The sequence below is a fragment of the Pan paniscus genome, chromosome 11 (genome assembly GCF_029289425.2).
Source record: "Pan paniscus chromosome 11, NHGRI_mPanPan1-v2.0_pri, whole genome shotgun sequence".
Taxonomy (NCBI): Eukaryota; Metazoa; Chordata; class Mammalia; order Primates; family Hominidae; genus Pan; species Pan paniscus.
This window is the reverse complement of record NC_073260.2, coordinates 90,425,483-90,444,345: the sequence shown is the minus strand read 5'-3', so window position 1 is coordinate 90,444,345 and position 18,863 is coordinate 90,425,483. Positions and strand designations below refer to the sequence as shown.

Below are 18,863 nucleotides of genomic sequence, written 5' to 3'. Positions count from 1 at the left end.
CTGGAATTACAGGTACGCGCCACCACGCCTGGCTAATTTTTGTATTTGTAGTAGAGATGGGGTTTCACCATGTTGGTCAGGCTGGTCTTGAACTCCTGATCTCAAATGATCCACCTGCCCTGCCTCAACCTCCCAAAGTGTTAGGATTACAGACGTGAGCCACCTCGCCCAGCCTGATTTTTTAAAAAATTTGTAATTATCTGCTGCAGATATCATAGTCTTACTGTGGAACCCTAGGGGTCTAGGTTGTGATTCTCTTATCGGAGCTTGTCAGAAACTCCACATGATGCCTTTTGCCACTGTCTTAGTTTGTTCTGCTTTAATAAAATACCTGAGATTGGGTAATTTATAAAGAACAGAAATTTATTTCCCACAGTTCTGGAAGCTGGGAGGTCCAAGATCATGGAGCCAGCGTGTTTGGTGTCTGGTGAGGGTTGCTGTCTGATTCCAAGATGATGCCTCTCGCTACATCCTCACATGGTGAAAGGAGGAAGGGCAAAAAGGACTGAACACTGTGAAGCTTCTTTTATAAAGGTCTTAATCCCATTTATGAGGGAGGAGACCTCATGACTTAATTATCTCCTAAAGGCCCCACTATTGCCCTGGAGATTAAGTTTCAATGTAAATTTTGTAGGGACACAAACATTCAGACTATAGCAGCCACCACCATAGGTTCTGCTGAGTTCTATGGTTCAAACAGTAGGACCATTTGCACCCCAGCCTGGAGCTGCTGCTGAGCACGTCACTTATCCTGGACCCACTCGAAGCTGGCAGCCTTTTGTGTCACCTAGTATATGGATTAGAGTGATATTCCCAAGTAAGGACTAATACTCTGCCTCCAGAACAAAGACACCTTAGTTGAGAGCATGGGGAATGAGAGATGCAATATTGTAATTTGTCTTTTACTTTGAAGGGAATGTCCCAGCATTTCCCAAACTACTAGACTACCCAAAACTTAACTGTTAGCCGGGCACGGTGGCTCACACCTGTAATCCCAGCACTTTGGGAGGCCGAGGCGGGTAGATCACCTGAGGTCAGGAGTTCAAGACCAGCCTGGCCAACATGATGAAACCCTGTCTCTAGTAAAAACACAAAAATTAGCCAGGCATGGTGCACTCCTGTAATCCCAGCTACTTGGGAAGCTGAGGCAGGAGAATCGCTTGAACCCGGGAGGCAGAGGTTGCAGTGAGCCGAGATGGCCCCACTCCACTCCAGCCTGGGCGACAGAGTGAGACTCTGTCTTGAAAAAACCAAAACAGACAAAAAAAAAAAAAAAAAACTTAACTGTTGTGTTGGACCTTTGAACCTTCATAAAGTTGATCTCCCACATTTGAAAGCACATGTATCTTTAAAAGACTTCCAATGAATTTGCCATTTTTTACACATCCAGTCTGATTACTTTTCTGTCCTCCATACCGGCAACAATGTGATGTTCTGTGGTGTATCCAGATGATTAAAGTCCCTTCAGAATATATATATATTCTCTAGGCCAGGCACAGTGGCTCATGCCTGTAATCCCAGCATTTGGGGAGGCCGAGGTGGGAAGGAATCGCTTGAGTCCAGGAGTTCAAGACCAGCCTAGGCAAGAGAGCGAGACCCCATCACTATTTTTTTTTTTTTAAATAGAGGCCGAGGCAGGGCAGGTGGATCACTTGAGATCAGGAGTTCAAGACCAGCCAGACCAACATGGTGAAACCCTATCTATCTATCTATGTATCTATCTATCTATCTGTCTACCAATTTTGAGACAGGGTCTTGCTCTGTTACCCAGGCTAGAGTACAGTGGCATGATCATAGCTCACAGCAACCTTGACTTCCTGGGCTCAGGTGATTCTCCTACCTCAGCCTCCCAAGTAGCTAGCTATGGACTCCCAAGTAGCCTCCAAGTAGCTGAGCCCATACCACCATGCCTGGCTAATTTTTAATTTTTTTTTTTGTAGCGACAGGGTTTTGCCATGTTGTCCAGGCTGGCCTTGAATTCCTGGGCTCAAGTGATCCCCCTGCCTCGGCCTCCCAAATTGCTGAGATTACAAGCATGAGCCACACACAGCCTCAGAATATATTATAATAGTGGGCATGAAATTAACATAGCTCTGGGCCAAGACTATATATGTATGCTACTGTCCATTCCAAGTGACAGTTAACTGTTTCGGATCCTCCTTTAGAGATGGAAAAGAATGCCTTTACCAGATTAATGGTCACATATCACACATACCATGTATTTGAGGTAACGTTAATCTGCTTTAGCAAAGATACTAAATCTGGCACCTGCAATTGCAGCTACTACTTTTTTGAGTTTGTCATAGTCTACTGGACATTCTCCAGAATCTATCTAGGATTCTGTTGAACCAAAAGAAATTATGATAGGGACTATTACCTCTGCATCTTTTTTTTTTTTTTGAGATGGAGTCTCGCTCTGTCGCCCAGGCTGGAGTGCAGTGGCGCCAACTCGGCTCACTGCAAGCTCCGCCTCCCAGGTTCACACCATTCTCCTGCCTCAGCCTCCAGAGTAGCTGGGACTACAGGTGCCCGCCACCACGCATAGCTAATTTTTTTTTTCGTATTTTTATTAGAGACGGGGTTTCACCGTGTTAGCCAGGATGGTCTCAATCTCCTGACCTTGTGATCCGCCTGCCTTGGCCTTACCTCTGCATCTCTTAAATCATTAAGAGTACCATTGATCTCTTTCACTACCCATAAGATGCAATCTTGTTTTTGATTGCTATCTTGCTGGGGTAGGGAGAAGTTTCAGAGGCTTCTATTTGGTCTTTCTCATGACGTTAGCACTTACCTCACAGGTCATAGGGCCAATGTGTTAGTTCTTTTAACAACCAAGTATGTTGATTTTATTCATGTATTTGGCAACCAGGGACATAACCACTGGGTGTGTCTGTGTGCACAGTAGATTCCCTGTGAACTGAACCTGGGCCAGGACTTATTTATTTATTTATTTATTTATTTATGAGACGGAGTCTCATTCTGTCGCCAGGCTGGAGTGCAGTGGCATGATCTCAGCTCATTGCAACCTCTGCCTCCCGGGTTCAAGCAATTCTCCTGCCTCAGCCTCCCAAGTAGCTGGTACTATAGACACGCACCACCACGTCTAGCTAATTTTTGTATTTTTAGTAGGCACTGGGCTTCACTGTGTTGGCCAGGATGGCCTCAATCTCCTGACCTCAGGTGATCCATCTGTCTCGGCCTCCCAGAGTGCTGGGATTACAGGTGTGAGCCACTGCTCCTGGCCAGGAGTCCATTTATTACAGGGTCTCCATATGCCCCAACTCTAACGGGGGGATCCTGAGGATGCTTTGAGTCCCATACTGGTATCAATTTCATTTCAGACCTTGTGTCCAACAGTCCTTGTATTGCTTGGGTAATATTGCTCTTTCCACTGCGTTTGGGGGCCCAAACAAATACTAGTGGACCTTTTTGAGGAAGGACTGGAGGAATCATTGCCAAATACGTTTACTAGAGTGTCACGGGGTCCTCCTTCTGGAGACCTGGCGGCTGCTTCAGTCACTGGGTTGCAGGTCTGAAGACTGGTTGTGATCCAGAAGCTGAGCAATGAATCATGACTCAGCTTCTTGATCATCTAGCCTGGGTTCCTTTTAATTGTCTAGGTTGAGTAATATCCTTGTTGGCCATCTCACCTTTAAGAACATCATGAACTATTAGCCATCTCCATCACTCTCTGCAGGTCAGGCCCCTCTGGCTGCTGTTCCAACTTCATAGATCATTGTAATTGCAACTATTTGCTTCTGATGGTTACATGCTGCTCTCTGGCCTCTATTATTTTAAGATACTATTATTCCCATTGCTATCAAGGTACCCTGTTCTGAAACCACAAGGGCAGCTACCACTGAGCTTCTCAGTAATACCAATGTCACTTTTCTTTTTTTGAGACAGGGGCTCACTCTGTTACCCAGGCTGGAGTGCAGTAGCATGATCTCGGCTTGCTGCAACCTCTGTCCACCCCTAGGCACAATTGATCCTCCCATCTTAGCTTCCTGAGTAGTTGAGACCACAAGCATGTACCACCATGCCTGGCTATTTTTTCTGTATTTTTAGTAGAGATGGGGTCTCACTGTATTGCTTAGGCTGGTCTTGAACTCCTGAGCTTAAGTGATCCACCCACCTTGGCCTCCCAAAGGGCTGAGATTACAGGTGTGAGCCACCGTGCCCAGCCCCTCCAATGTCACTTTCATCAGAGAATTCCTTGGAGCTCTTCTGTGGAAAAGTCATTTGGTAAGTTTCCTGGTTTTACACGGTATATCCATTCTAACTTTCCTCTTCTTTTAGTCTTTTGATCCCTACTTGCACCATCTCCTACAGCAGTTCTGATATTTCTTTTTTTTTTTTTTTTTCTGAGATGGAATTTTGCTGTTTTTGCCCAGGCTGGAGTGCAATGGTGCAATCTCGGCTCACTGCAACCTCCACCTCCCAGGTTCAAGCGATTCTCCTGCCTTAGCCTCCTGAGTAGCTGGGATTACAAGTGCCTGCCACCACGCCTGGCTAATTTTTGTATTTTTAGTAGAGACGGGGTTTCACCTTGTTGGCCAGGCTTGAACTCCTGACCTCAGGTGGTCCACCCGCCTCAGCCTCCCAAAGTGCTAGGATTATAGGCATGAGCCACTGTACCCAGCCTCTTTTTTTTTTTTTTTTTTGAGACAGAGTCTCACTCTGTCACCCAGGCTGCAGTGCAGTGGTGTGATCTCGGCTTACTGCAACCTCACCCTCCTGGGTTCAAGCAATTCTCCTGCCTCAGCCTCCCAAGTAGCTGGGATTACAGGTGCAAGCCACCACTCCCCATTAATTTTTTGTTTGTTTGTTGTTGTTTGTTCGCTTGAGACGGAGTCTCACTCTTGTTGCCCAGGCTGGAGTGCAATGGCGTGATCTCGTCTCACAGCAAGCTCTGCCTCCTGGGTTGAGGTGATTCTCCTGCCTCAGCCTCCCCAGTAGCTGGGATTACAGGTATGCGCCACCTTGCCCAGCTAATTTTTTTTGTATTTTTAGTAGAGACGAGGTTTCCCCATGTTGGCCAGGCTGGTCCCAAACTCCTGACCTCAGGTGATCCACCTACCTCAGCCTCCCAAAGTGCTGGGATAAGAGGCATAAGCCACCACGCTCGGTCTAATTTTTGTATTTTTATTTTTTATTTTTTATTTTTTTTTTTTTGAGACAGAGTTTCGCTCTGTCGCCTAGGCAGACAGAGTGCAGTGGCGCGATCTTGGCTCATTGCAAGCTCTGCTTCCCGGGTCCACGCCATTCTCCTGCCTCAGCCTCCCGAGTAGCTGGGACTACAGGCACCTGCCACGGTGCCCGGCTAATTTTCTGTATTTTTAGTAGAGGCGAGGTTTCACCGTGTCAGCCAGGATAGTCTCGATCTCCTGACCTCTTGATCCACTCACCTCGGCCTCCCAAAGTGCTGGGATTACAGGCGTGAGCCACCGCGCCCGGCCTAATTTTTGTATTTTTAGTAGAGATGGGGTTTCACCATGTTGGCCAGGCTGGTCTCAAACTCCTCAAGTGATCCACCCACCTTAGCTTCCCAAAGAGCTGGTATTAGAGGTATGAGCTGCCCGGTCTGATATTTCTATTTATTTATTACAGCCCATCACTTTCTCTAAGCTCATAAGACCCATCCTAAGAATATGTTAGCACTATTTCTCAGGGTCCTTGTCAGGGTGTTAAATCCTGTGTTCCAAGTTGATAACCTCTCCCTATTTTGGTTGAGAATTGGAATCCTCAGAATCCAGTCCCATGAATATTCTCCTGCCATTTGTCAGTACATATTGGTTATGTTCTACAGCTCCTTTAGCTATAGTCTCTTTCCTCCTTCGGCATGTCCTGGTCATTCATGTTGTTATTTAATTTTAGTTATTGGTCTAATGATTAGGTTGGGACTTTAAAGTAGATCCAGATGGCAAGGCACCTATCTTTTTTTTTTTTTTTTTTTTTTTTTGAGACAGGATCTTGCTCTGTCACCCAGGCTGGAGTGCAGTGGCGCAATTTCGGCTCACTACAGCCTCGACCTCCCATGTTCAAGTGATTATCCGGCTTCTGCCTCCTGAGTAGCTGGGATTACAGGTGCACACCACCATGCCCAGGTAAAGAGGCACCTATCTTGTAAGGCAGGTATTTTTACATCGTCTTCAAGCAAGGAGGAATGCTAAGCTTTAACGAAGAGGAATGGGCAATGTGTTGGGTCCTTCTTGCGCTGCTCTAAAGAAATACCTGGCAGGGAGGAGGGAGAGCATCACGAAGAATAGCTAATGGATGCTGGGCTTAATACCTAGGTGATAGGATGATCTGTGCAGCAAACCACCACAGCACACGTTTATCTATGTAACAAACCTGCATATCCAGCGCATGTACCCCTGAACTTAAAAAAAAAAAAAGAAATACCTGACACTGAATAATTTATAAGAAAAGATGTTTAGGCCGGGCATGGTGGCTCATGCCTGTAATCCCAGCACTTTGGGAGGCCGAAGTGGGTGGATCACGAGGTCACGAGATCGAGACCATCCTGGCTAACATGGTGAAACCCCACCTCTACTAAAAATACAAAAAATTAGCCGGGTCTGGTGGCGGGAGCCTGTAGTCCCAGCTACTTGGGAGGCTGAGGCAGGAGAATGGCGTGAACCCAGGAGGCGGAGCTTGCAGTGAATCGAGATTGCACCACTGCACTCCAGCCTGGGTGACAGAGCGAGACTCCATCTCAAAAAAAAAAAAAAAAAAAAGATGTTTAATGGCTCATGGTTATGCAGGCTGTACAGGAAGTATAGCAGCATCTGTTCCGGGGAGGCCTCAGGAAGCTTCCAATCATGGCATAAGGCAAAGGGGGAGCAGGGACATCACATGGCTAGAATGGAAACAAGAGAAAGAGAAAGTGGCGGCGAGGTGTACACACTTTTAAATGACCAGCTCTCATGAGAACTCACTATCACGAAGACTGCACCCACCAAGCCATGAGGGATCCACCCTCATGATCCAAACACCTCCCAGCAGGCCCCTCCTCCAGCACTGGGGATTACAATTCAACATGAGATTTGGGTGGGGACAAATATCTAAACTACATCCGGCCACTTGCGAAGGCCCAGAGGTACAGGAAAGACTGGAAGTTAATGATTGTTCAAGTATGTCGACCCAGATATTGCCATCCCATGTCTCCCATCTTCTTCTTTCTTTCTTTTGAGACAGGGTCCCACTCTGTCACCCATGCTGGAGTGCAGTGGAGTGATTGAGGCTCACTGCAGCCTTGACCTCCTGGGCTGAATCAGTCCTCCCACCTTAGTCTCCCAGGTAGCTGGAACCACACGTGCATGCCACCATGCCCTGGTAATTTTTTGTAAAGACAGGGTTTCACCATGTTGCTCAGGCTAGTCTTGAACTCTTGGGCTCAAGTGATTCTCCAGCTTTGGCCTCCCAAAGTGCTAGGATTACAGGCATGAGCCACCATGCCTGGCCTCCCATTTTTGCTCTTTCTCAGTCAGGACTCTAACCTTGGTAGCTAACCTTTCAGGGCTGAGAATTCAACCTCTCTAGAGCTCTGCAAATTTTATAATTATGTTTTAGGTCTGATCCTCAGGTTTTTCTGCCCTTTGGCTGTAGGAGATGATAGTATCTTTATATACTGCCAAGAAGGCCCTTCGACTTTCACACTTAATCTTCATTGTCTTTCTTCAATATTATCCCCAACAACAAACATCCTATTACTTCTCAAATGCCTAATACATGTGTTCCTCCACCCTCCCATGTATTCTTTCCTTGGGTAAAACATCTCCATTAACCACTGCTGAAATTTTTAACAACTGTATTACTATCACATGCTAGGGGCTAACAGTGTTTCACCTATCACTAGTGATGATATCCTCATTGTCAACCGACTGCTGAGTGACTCCCAAATTTCATTTTAGGGTTTACTTTCTTGGATCACTCCTGGTACCAATTATTGTAAATTGGGTTCCCCAGGAAGCAGAGAAGCAGAGATTTGAATCCAGAAAGTTTACTGAAGAGTGCTTTTAGGATCACCATCCTTGGGAGAGTGAAAGAAGCAAGGTTAGGTTGCAGGGCATTCACAAAAAAGTCTCAGTCAATTCCATGCAGAGCACTGGACCTAAGATAGCCCTGTAAAACTTTCCCTCACTGGGGCCAGGGTAACGGGGTCTTTATAACCCTGTACTAATCAGTCTTTGAATGTGGGTTACCATGGGCATGACTTTAAATGAGGCAGCTCTTCTCAGCCAAGGTTGTGTGGGGTGCTTTTTTTTTTTTTTTTTTTTGAGATGGAGTCTTGCTCTTTTGCCCAGGCCGGAGTGCAGTGGCACGATCTCGGCTCACTGCAAGCTCTGCCTCCCGGGTTCAGCCATTCTCCTGCCTCAGCCTCCCGAATAGCTGGGACTACAGGCGCCCGCCACTGCGCCCGGTTAATTTTTTGTATTTTTAGTAGAGACGGGGTTTCACTGTGTTAGCCACGATGGTCTCGATCTCCTGACCTCGTGATCCACCCGCCTTGGCCTCCCAAAGTGCTGGGATTACAGGTGTGAGTCACTGTGCCGGGCCTTTTTTTTTTTTTTGAGACAGAGTTTCACTCTTGTTGCCCAGGCTGGAGTGCAATGGCGCGATCTTGGCTCACTGCAACCTCTGCCTTGCGGGTTCAAGCGATTCTCCTACCTCAGGCTCCCGAGTAGCTGGGATTACAGGCGCCCACCACCACGCCCGGCTAATTTTTCTGTATATTTTGTGGAGACGGGGTTTCACCATGTTGGCCATGCTGCTCTCCAGCTCCTGACCTCAGGTGATTCGCCCGCCTCAGCCTCCCAAAGTGCTGGGATTACAGGCATGAGCCACCGCGCCCGGCCTAATTCTGTATTTTTTTGTAGAGATGGGGTTTCTCCATTTTGGTCAGGCTGGTCTCAAACTCCTGACCTCAGGTGATCTGCCTGCCTCGGCCTCCCAAAGTGCTGGGATTACAGGTGCGAGCTACCGCGCACAGCAGGGTTGTGTGGGGTGCTTAACTGCCAGCTGACAGCCCTTAACATTCCCAGCAGCTGGGAGAGTAAGGGTTTCAGCAGTTCAGAAGAGGAGAGATCTGAGGAGCACACCACACACACCACAACATCCCTAAAATACACTTTCTTTTTTTTTCTCTTCCTTTTTTTTTTTGAGACAGAGTGTCACTCTGTTGCCCAGGTTAAAGTGCAGTAGTGTGATCCCAGCTCACTGCAGCCTCGACCTCCTGGGCTCAACCGATTCTCCCACCTCAGCTTCCCAAGTAGCTGGAACTACAGGTATGTGTAACCATGCCCGGCTAATTTTTTGTATTTTTGTAGAGTCGGGAATCTCACTATATTGCTCAGGCTGGTCTCGAACTCCTGTGTCAAGTAATCTGCCTGCCTTGGCTTCCCAAGGTGCTGGGATTACAGGTGTGAGCCACTGCACCTGGATCTAAAATACACTTTCTAGTGTCTGAATCATTTACAATGGGAAAAAATTCATGTGTTTTGTGTAAAAAAATGTTTTTAAGAAAACTCAAGTAAGGCAACATAATGAGACTTCATCTTCACAATTTTTTTTGTTTGTTTCGCTCTTGTTGCCCAGGCTGGAGTGCAATGGCGTGATCTCGGCTCACTGCAACCTCTGCCTCCTGGGTTCAGGCGATTCTCCTGCCTCAGCCTCCCCAGTAGCTGGGATTACAGGCATGTGCCACCACACCCAGCTAATTTTGTATTTTCTCCACGTTGGTCAGGCTGGTCTCGAACTCCTGACATCAGGTGATCCACCCTACTCGGCCTCCCAAAGTGCTGGGATTACAGGCGTGAGCCACTACGCCTGGCCAGAATTATTATTATTATTATTTTTTAATTAGCTGGATGTGGCAGCACATGTCTGTAGTTCCAGCTATTTGGGATGCTAAGGCAGGAGAATCGCTTAAGGGCAGGAGGTTAAGGCTGCAGTGAGCTGTGATCATGCCACTGCACTCCAGCCTGGGTGACAGAACACGACCCTATCTCAAAAAATAAATAAAAATAAAAAGAGAAATCTAGAATGGTAACTCCAAACCTTGGATTCACACAGCAGCAAATCACACTTTGCTGACCTGGCACAGGATTCACTTGTCCATGTGCCCACACTTAACTGTGTATACTGACATTTCATTATTTTTGGGCAAAGGAGCCTTTTCAATCTAACACTATCTTGGAAATGGAAGAAAACATCTGGGATTCACTCCAATAGGAGAACCAAAGCAAAACTATAAACACCATCTGTCAATTTTTCCTTCCAAAGGAGCCTTTCCAAATTTCTGGGAGTTTCCTTTGCCAACTCCTTCACAGCAGCTCCAGAAGCAACTAAAGCCACTGAAGTTTCCCATGATGTTCTGGGCTAGGAAACTGGTGTCCTAGGGCTTCCTGCTGCACAGATGCACATCCTCAAAGGATGATTCTACCCTCCTTCCATAGGTGCCAGTCTCTTCCTCCTCAAGCAAGAAAGCCAAGTATGGATGTGTCCTTTATACTCTGTACAAAAGTGCCTGGCTCAGGGACCAGGGAGGACTGAAATCCAGCTGCACTCAGCTTGCCAAGCTGTATATCCTGGCACTGCAACCTCTTAGGGAGGGTGCCTTTTCCTATCATGCACAAAGGTACAGTTTAGCCTAGTGGCAGGCCTTGTCCTTGAGCTCACTGATATGATTTAACTATATTGTAATTGTGTGTCTTACAAGTTTGTCTTCCTCCTGAGAGTTTTGATGGCTGAAGCCTGGTCTTGTTTAACCTTTGTTCCCACTGCAGCACAGAGCTTGGTGTATAGTAGACCTAAGTACATTAATTAGCTGAATGAATTACTATGCACAGAGGTCTTCTGGCCCACTGCCACGACAGTCTACTAACCCCATTTTAAAAAGCTTAATAAAATTATCTTTTACTATTTTACAAGATAACTTTTTGCTATGCTTCCTGCTGTGTGTTTTTTTTTTCTCTAAATTTTCTCCTGCTTTTCGTATCTGGTTCTCCATCTCTCTTATTCTTTTTTTTTTTTTTTTTTTTTTTTGAGTCTCGCTCTGTTGCCCAGGCTGGAGTGTAGTGGCATGATCTCAGCTCACTGCAACCTCTGTCTCTTGGGTTCAAGCAATTCTCCTGCCTCAGTCTCCCAAGTAGCTGGGACTACAGGCATGCACCACCACGCCCAGCTAATTTTTTTGTATTTTTTAGTAGAGATGGGGTTTCACCATGTTGGCCAGGCTGGTCTCAAACTCCTGACCTCAGGTGATCCACCTATCTTGGCCTCCCAAAGTGCTAGGATTACAGGTGTGAGCCACCACACCTGGCCCCTTTCATTAAGTCTTTGAACTACCAAATTATTTTTATTTTTTTATTTTTTTTTGAGACAGAGTCTCGCTGTCGCCCAGGTTGGGATGAAGTGGCGTGATCTTGGCTCACTGCAAGCTCTGCCTCCCGGGTTGGCACCATTCTCCTGCCTCAGCCTCCCAAGTAGCTGGGACTACAGGCACCCACCACCGCTCCTGGCTAATTTTTTGTATTTTTAGTAGAGACGGGGTTTCACCGTGTTAGCCAGGATGGTCTCGATCTCCTGACCTCGTGATCCTCCCACCTCAGCCTCCCAAAGTGCTGGGATTACAGGCGTGAGCCACCACACCTAGCCTAGCAAATCACTTTTTAGAGGCTGGTCATTGCATCTTTGTTCTCGGACTCATTCTCTGTTCTTCTTCTGAAAACTACATTTCCCAGCTTCTTTGACAACCACATACTAGCTATATTCAGCCAATGGGAGGCACTGGAAGAAGACTGGAGGTGAGAGGAAGAAGAAGCCAGGGCAGTTCTTCCTCTTCCGGCTATGGGGCATTTCCCAGCAGTGGCTGCATCGCTTCTGTGTGGTTTCCACTTCCCCTTCTTCTTCTCCTTTTTTTTTTTTTTTTTTTTTTGAGACAGAGTGTCGCTCTGTCGCCCAGGCTGGAGTGCAGCAGCATGATCTCAGCTTACTGCAACCTCCATCTCCCGGGTTCAAGCTTTTCTCCTGTCTCAGCCTCCTGAGTAGCTGGGATTAGAGGTGCGCGCCACCAGGCCTGGCTAATTTTTTTTTTTTTTTTTTGTATTTTTGGTAGAGACGGGTTTTGGCAAAGCTGGTCTCGAACTCCTGACCTCAAGTGATCTGCCCACCTTGGCCTCCCAAAGTCAGCCTCCCAAAGTCAGCCTCCCAAAGTGCTGGAATTACAGGCGTGAGCCACTGCGCCTGGCCGCCCCTCCTTCTTTAGTCCCAAGTTCTGCTGCCCGCCCCACTCCAGCCAAATCCTATTTCCTTCACAGCCACAAATAATAATTTAGTGTGTGTCCTTTCAGTTTTTCATCCATGCTTATATATACACACACATATATATACACATATATACACACATATATATACATATATACATACACACACATATATAGACTATCTCTACACACATTTTTTTTTACAAAAATAAATACCATATGCATTATTCTGCAACTTGCTTTTTACTCCACAATATACTGCTGTAACTGCGATAGTTACTGCCAAATTGCTCCACGAAAAGATTCTACCAATTTATACTGTTGTCAGCAGTGTATGAGAATGCTTATTTTGCTAGACACGGTGGCTCATGCCTAATCCCAGCACTTTGGGAGGTCAAGGTGGGAGGATTGCTTGAGACCAGGAGCTTGAGACCAGCCTGTGCACCATAGAGAGACTGTTTCTTTAAAAAAAAAAAAAAAAAAAGTTTATCCATCTATGCACCATTGGATACACTTTATTTATTTATTTTTTTGAGACAAAATCTTGCTCTGTCGCCCAGGCTGGAGTGCAGTGGAGCTATCTTGGCTCACTGCAACCTCTGCCTCCTGGGTTCAAGCGATTCTCCTGCCTCAGCCTCCCAAATGCTGGGATTACAGGTGCACACCACTACGCCGGCTAATTTTTGTATTTTTAGTAGACACAGGATTTTGCCATGTTGGCCAGGCTGATCTCGAACTCCCAACCTCAGGTGGTCCACCCGCCTTGGCCTCCCAAAGTGCTGGGACTACAGGTGTGAGCCACCATGCCCGGCTGGATATACTTTTTTATTAAATAATTTTTTAAAATCAATTAAGATGGGGGGCTGAGCATGGTAGCTCGTGCATGGAATTCCAGCACTTTGGGAGGCCACGGCAGCAGGATCACTTGGGGCCAAGAGTTTGAGACCAGCCTGGTCAATATAGCGAGATCCTGACTCTACAAAAAAGAAAAAAAAATGGCTGGGTGCCATGGCTCATGCCCATAGTCTTAGCACTTTGGTAAGCCGAGGCTGGCAGATTGCTTGAGCTCAGGAGTTTGAGACCAGCCTGGGCAACATGGTGAAACCCTGTCTCTACCAAAAATACACAAAATTAGTCAGGCATGGTGGTATGTGCTTGTGGTCCCAGCTACTCTGGAGATGGAGGTGGGAGGATCTCTTGAGCCTGGGAGGCAGAGGTTGCAGTGAGCTGAGATCACGCCATTGCACTCCAGCCTGGGTGACAGAAGACTGAAACCCTGTCTCAAAAAAAAAAAAAAAAAAAACCCACAAGCTGGGTGCGCTGGCTCATATCTGTAATCTCAGCACTTCAGGAGGGGTGGGAGGTGGATCACTTGAGGCCAGGAGTTCGAGACCAGCCTAGCCAACATGGAGAAATCCCGTCTCTACCAAAAATATAAAAAAAAAGCGGTGCATGGTGGCGCATGCCTGTAATCCCAGCTACTTGGAAGCCTGAGACAGGGGAATCATTTGAACCTGGGAGGCAGAGGTTGCAGTGAGCCGAGATTGTGCCACTGCACTCCAGCCTGGATGACAGAGCGAGACTACATTTCAAAAGAAAACAACACAAACAAACAAAACTTAAATAAAATAAAATAAAATAAAAAATTAGCCAGGTATGGTGGCATGTACCTGCCAGTCCCAGCTATCCGGGAGGCTGAGGCGGGACGATCCCTTAAGTCCAGAAGTTCGAAGCTGCAGTGATCTATGATTGCACCACTGCACTCCAGCCTGGGTGACAGAACAAGGCCTGTTGCCCAGGATGGACTCAAACTCCTGGCCTCACTCCCGCCTCAGCCTCCCAAAGTGCTGAGATTATAGGCATGAGCCACTGCATCAGACCCAGCATTGGATATACTTGATCTTTTCAGCTTTTGCCAATTTGTTAGGTAAAAATTAGAGCCTTGTTTCGTTTTTAAAAATTATCAGCCCAGTGCGGTGGCTCACGCCTGTAATCCCAGCACTTTAGGAGGCTGAGGTGGGGAGGATCATGAGGTTGGGGGTTTGAGACCAGCCTGAACAACATGGTGAAACCCCATCTCTACTAAAAATACAAAAACTAGCCGAATGTGGTGGCGCATGCCTGTAATCCCAGCTATTCAGGAGGCTGAGGCAGGAGAATCGCTTGAACCCAGGAGGCAGAGGTTGTAGTGAGCCGAGATTGTGCCTTTGCACTCCAGCCTGGGCGACAAAGTGAGACTCTGTCTCAAAAAAAAAAAAAAATTATCAGTGATATTGACCATTTTCTCATATGTTCACTAGCTATTTGTATTTCTTCTTTGGCTAATTGCCTCTTGCAAACTATACACACTTTTTTTTAATTGAATCATTCCATTTTTCACACTGATTTGTAAAATTATTTGTATACTGGGAAAATTAACTTTTTCTGTTATATAGGTTACAAATATTTTCTTCCAGTTTATCTTTTCACTTTGTGTATGGGGTCTTTTGCCATCATCAAATCTGTCAACTATTTCCTTCATGGCTTCTGCATTTGGTGTTATGATTAGACAAGTTCTTTCCATCCCATAACTCAGAAAATATTCTTCTATATTCTCTTTTAATATTTTATTGTACCTTTTTGTGTTTGTGTATTCATCTGTTGGAATGGAAAATTATCTATATCATGGTCATCAGGATAATTGCATCTTTATATGATGGTCATCACATCGTTCTTAGAATTGAGAGAAGCCTCAGAGGTTACCCAGATATCTGAGTCCTTCGTTGTAACTATGAGTTTCTGGGGAAGGGCAAAAGGTTTCAATCTGATCTTCAAGGTTCTAAGGATTCATCCTAACTTTTCCCTTGATTTTCCCAGGAGAAAAGATGTCTTTGCCAAGGATGCCAGTGACTTTTTCTTACAGACTTAGAACGGTTAAACCCAAGCCAAGCCTCTTCCTTCCTGGTTTCTCCAAACTTACCTCCTTCTGCTCTTCTACATATACCCTTTGCTCTACTTACTGATCCTGAACATTCCTGGAAATTTCTTGCATCCATGCCTTTGCCCAGACTACTTTAGGCACCCTTCATTCTATCTGGCCTTTAAGGCCTAACTTAAATGCTTCAATTTGCCATGAAATCTCCGAATTTCTCAAGTGTACCTGAATTCCCTCTCCTCTCTACTCCTCAGGCATGGATTGTGCTACTTAAGGGACTCAGTTTATTTTCTTTCTTTATTTTTTTTTTTGAGACAGAGTGTTGCTCTGTCACCCAGGCTGGAGTGCAGTGGCGTGATCTCTGCTCACTGCAACCTCCGCCTCCCGGGTTCAAGCGATTCTCCTGCCTCAGCCTCCCAAGTAGCTGGGACTACAGGCGTGTGCTACCACACCTGGCTAACTTTTTGTATTTTTAGTAGAAACAGGGGTTTCACCGTGTTAGCCAGGATGGTCTCGATCTCCTGACCTCATGATACGCCTGCCTCAGCCTCCCAAAGTGCTGGGATTACAGGCGTGATCCACCATGCCCGGCCGGACTCAGTTTATTTTCTGTCAGGTGCCATCATTATCTGGACACTTATCTGCTTCCCTCACTGGGCTGCCTTGAGAGCATCTTTGCAGACTTGTGGTGCCTGGCACATGGTAGGACTTAATTAGTACTGGATGGCTAAATGAATGAAATATTGTAGAGGTGGTTGTCTGTCTTTTCTGTCTCTGTTCTTAGACATTGTAAATGCCTGGTGTATAAAGGGAGGGAGAAAGAAGACGGAAAGAGGGAGGGTGCAGGTTGGTGCCCCTTTTTTCTGTATTGCTGTTGGCAGGCCAGCAGGTATGCTGGTCACTGTCTACGTGCACTGAGAGGGAAAGATACAGGGTAGGGGAAACAGAGGACTGGCATCCTATTCAGCCTCTTCTGGCCCCAGGTGAGTCAACACTGGGATTCACACCTAGAAACTGACAAGTATGAATCACTCCTAGGAAGGTTAAGAGGTATTTGTTTTTCTAGGTAAATGCCTCCACTTCTTTTCCATTTCTTTTTTTTGAATGGAGTTTTGCTCTTGTTGCCCAGGCTGGAGTGCAATGGTGTGATCTCAGCTAACCGCAATCTCTGCCTCCTGGGCTCAAGCAATTCTCCTGCCTCAGCCTCCCAAGTAGCTGGGATTACAGGCATTTGCCACCACACCTAGCTAATTTTTTTTGTATTTTTAGTAGAGACGGGGTTTCTCCATGCTGGTCAGGCTGGTCTTGAACTCCTGACCTCATGTGATCTGCCCGCCTCGGCCTCCCAAAGTGCTGGGATTACAGGCATGAGCCACCGTGCCTGGCCCTTTTTTTTTTTTTCTGAGACAGAGTGTTGCTCTGTCACCTAGGCTGGAGTGACGTGGTGCAACCTCACCTCACTGCAACCTCCACCTCCCAGGTTCAAGTGATTCTTCTGCCTCAGCCTCTTGAATAGCTAGGATTACAGCTGCCACCATCACGCCCAGCTAATTTTTGAATTTTTAGTAGAGATGGGGTTTCACCATGTTGGCCAGGCTGCTCTCGAACTCCTCACCTCAGGTTATCCACCTGCCTCGGCCTCCCAAAGTCCTGGGATTATAGGCATGAGCCACTGCGCCCAGACTTTTTTTTTTTTTTTTTTTTTTGAGACAGGGTCTGGCTTTGTCACCCAGGCTGGAGTGCAGTGGCTTGATCTCGCTCACTGTAACCTCCACCTCCTGGGTTCAAGCGATTCTCATGCCTCAGCCTCCCACATAGCTGGGATTACAGGCGCCCACCAACATACCTAGCTAATTTTTATTTTGTATTTTTAGTAGAGATGGGGTTTCACCATGTTGGGTAGGCTGGTCTTAAACTCCTGACCTCAGATGATCTGCCTGCCTCAGCCTCCCAGAGTTCTGGGATTACAGGCGTGAGCCACCACACCCGACCTTGTTTTTTTTTTTTTTTTTTTTTTTGAGACAGAGTCTTGCTCTGTTGCCCAGGCTAGAGTGCAATGGCATGATCATTGCTCACAGCAGCCTTAACCTCCCAGGCTGAGGCCATTTTCTCACCTCAGCCTCCTGACTAGCTGGGACCACAGATGTGTACAACCATGTCTGGCTAATTTTTTACAATTTTATTTTATTTTTAGATAGGGTCTCATTTGCAGAACCCAATAGCTGGGACTACAGTCGTGTACCACCATGCCCAACTGTTTTTTGTTGTTGTTAGAGATGAAGATTCTCCACGTTGCCCAGGCTGGTCTCAAACTCCTGAGCTCAAGAGATCTGACCATCTTGGCCTCCCAAAGTGCTGGGATTACAGGCGTTAGCCATCGTGCCTAGTCATTTTATTTTATTTTATTGCGACAAGATCTTGCTCTGTCACCCATGTTTGGAGTACACCAGCACAATCCTGGCTCACTGTAGCCTCGACCTCTCAGGCTCAAGTGATCCTCCTATCTCAGCCTCCTGAATAGTTAGGACCACAGGCACATGCCACCAAGCCCAGATAATTTGAGTTTTTGTAGAGACAAGGTCTCACTATGTTGCCCAGGCTCACCTAATTTTTACCAAACTTTTTGTAGAGACGGGGGTCTCATTATGTTGCTTAAATTGGTCTCGAACTCCTGGGCTCAAGAGTCATCTTATTCAATTAATAATTCTCTGTCTCCTAATTCCAGCAGACATAGAAAGACACAGAAGGCCAGCGCCATGGCTCACGCCTACAATCCCAGCAATTTGGGAGACTGAGGCTTGAGCCCAGAAGTTTACCACCAGCCTGGGCAACATGGTGAGACCCCGTCTCTCCATATATATATATAAAATAATAAAAATTATCCGGGCATGTTGGCATGTGGCTATAGTCCAAGCTACTCAGAAGGCTGAGGTGGGAGGATCACTTGAGCCCGACAGGTGGAGGTTGCAGGGTTGCAGTGCGCCAACATCGCGCCACTGCACTCCAGCCTAGGCGACAGAGCGAGACCCTGTCTCAAAAAAACAAAAAACACCCCAAACAGAAACAACAACAACAACAAAAACCCCCACAGAAGGCAGTGAAGGCTTGGGATAGGATTACCTGGTTTAAACCCATAGAATGTCAGAATTGAAGGAAGACTTAGAGGTCACCTTTGTTTTTTTTTCTTTTGATACAGAGTCGCGTTCCGTTGCCCACCTGGAGTGCAGTGGCGCGATCACGGCTACCGCAGCCTCGACCTCCCGGGCTCAAGCGATCCTCCTGCCTCGGCCTCTCAAAGTGCTGGAGTTACAGGCGTGAGCCACTGCGCCCGGCCTAGAAGTCACCTTTCAACTTAGTCCTCTATACATGGGAAAAGTTAGGTCCAGAAAGGGTATGAGTTGTACCAGGTCGCTGACCCTGAACAGAAGCTAGATGTCTTAATTCCCAAGTAGGACTCGCTGCTAACTCTTTGGGCATACCTTCGCGATTCAAGGCTCTTGGGTTTCCCGCTTTGGCCGCCTCGCCAAACCCAAGTCTTACACTCTTAGTGACCCCCTCCTTTCCTCCTTCCCCCTTAGGTCAGCAGGGTTTACTCATTCCAATTGCAATGCTCCATGTTGCCGGAGTAGCTCCTCGCTAGAAGAGAGATTAGTTATGTCACCGTCGGCTCCTCCCATTGG

General features: G+C 46.7%; 1 protein-coding gene across 4 annotated transcripts in view; it reads right to left on the bottom strand.

The window, feature by feature from the left end:
* LOC100976766 (inosine-5'-monophosphate dehydrogenase 1-like) overlaps positions 1–18,863 on the bottom strand; it is a 49,837-nt gene extending 30,974 nt beyond the window's left edge. For 2 of the 4 annotated variants that reach the window (XM_055117294.1, XM_055117297.1), the window contains exon 1: positions 1–18,863. This exon is cut by the window's left edge and continues 10,837 nt beyond it. The gene's annotated coding sequence lies outside the window, so the exon portion shown is untranslated. The other 2 variants (XM_055117296.1, XM_055117295.1) reach the window with 2 other exon arrangements.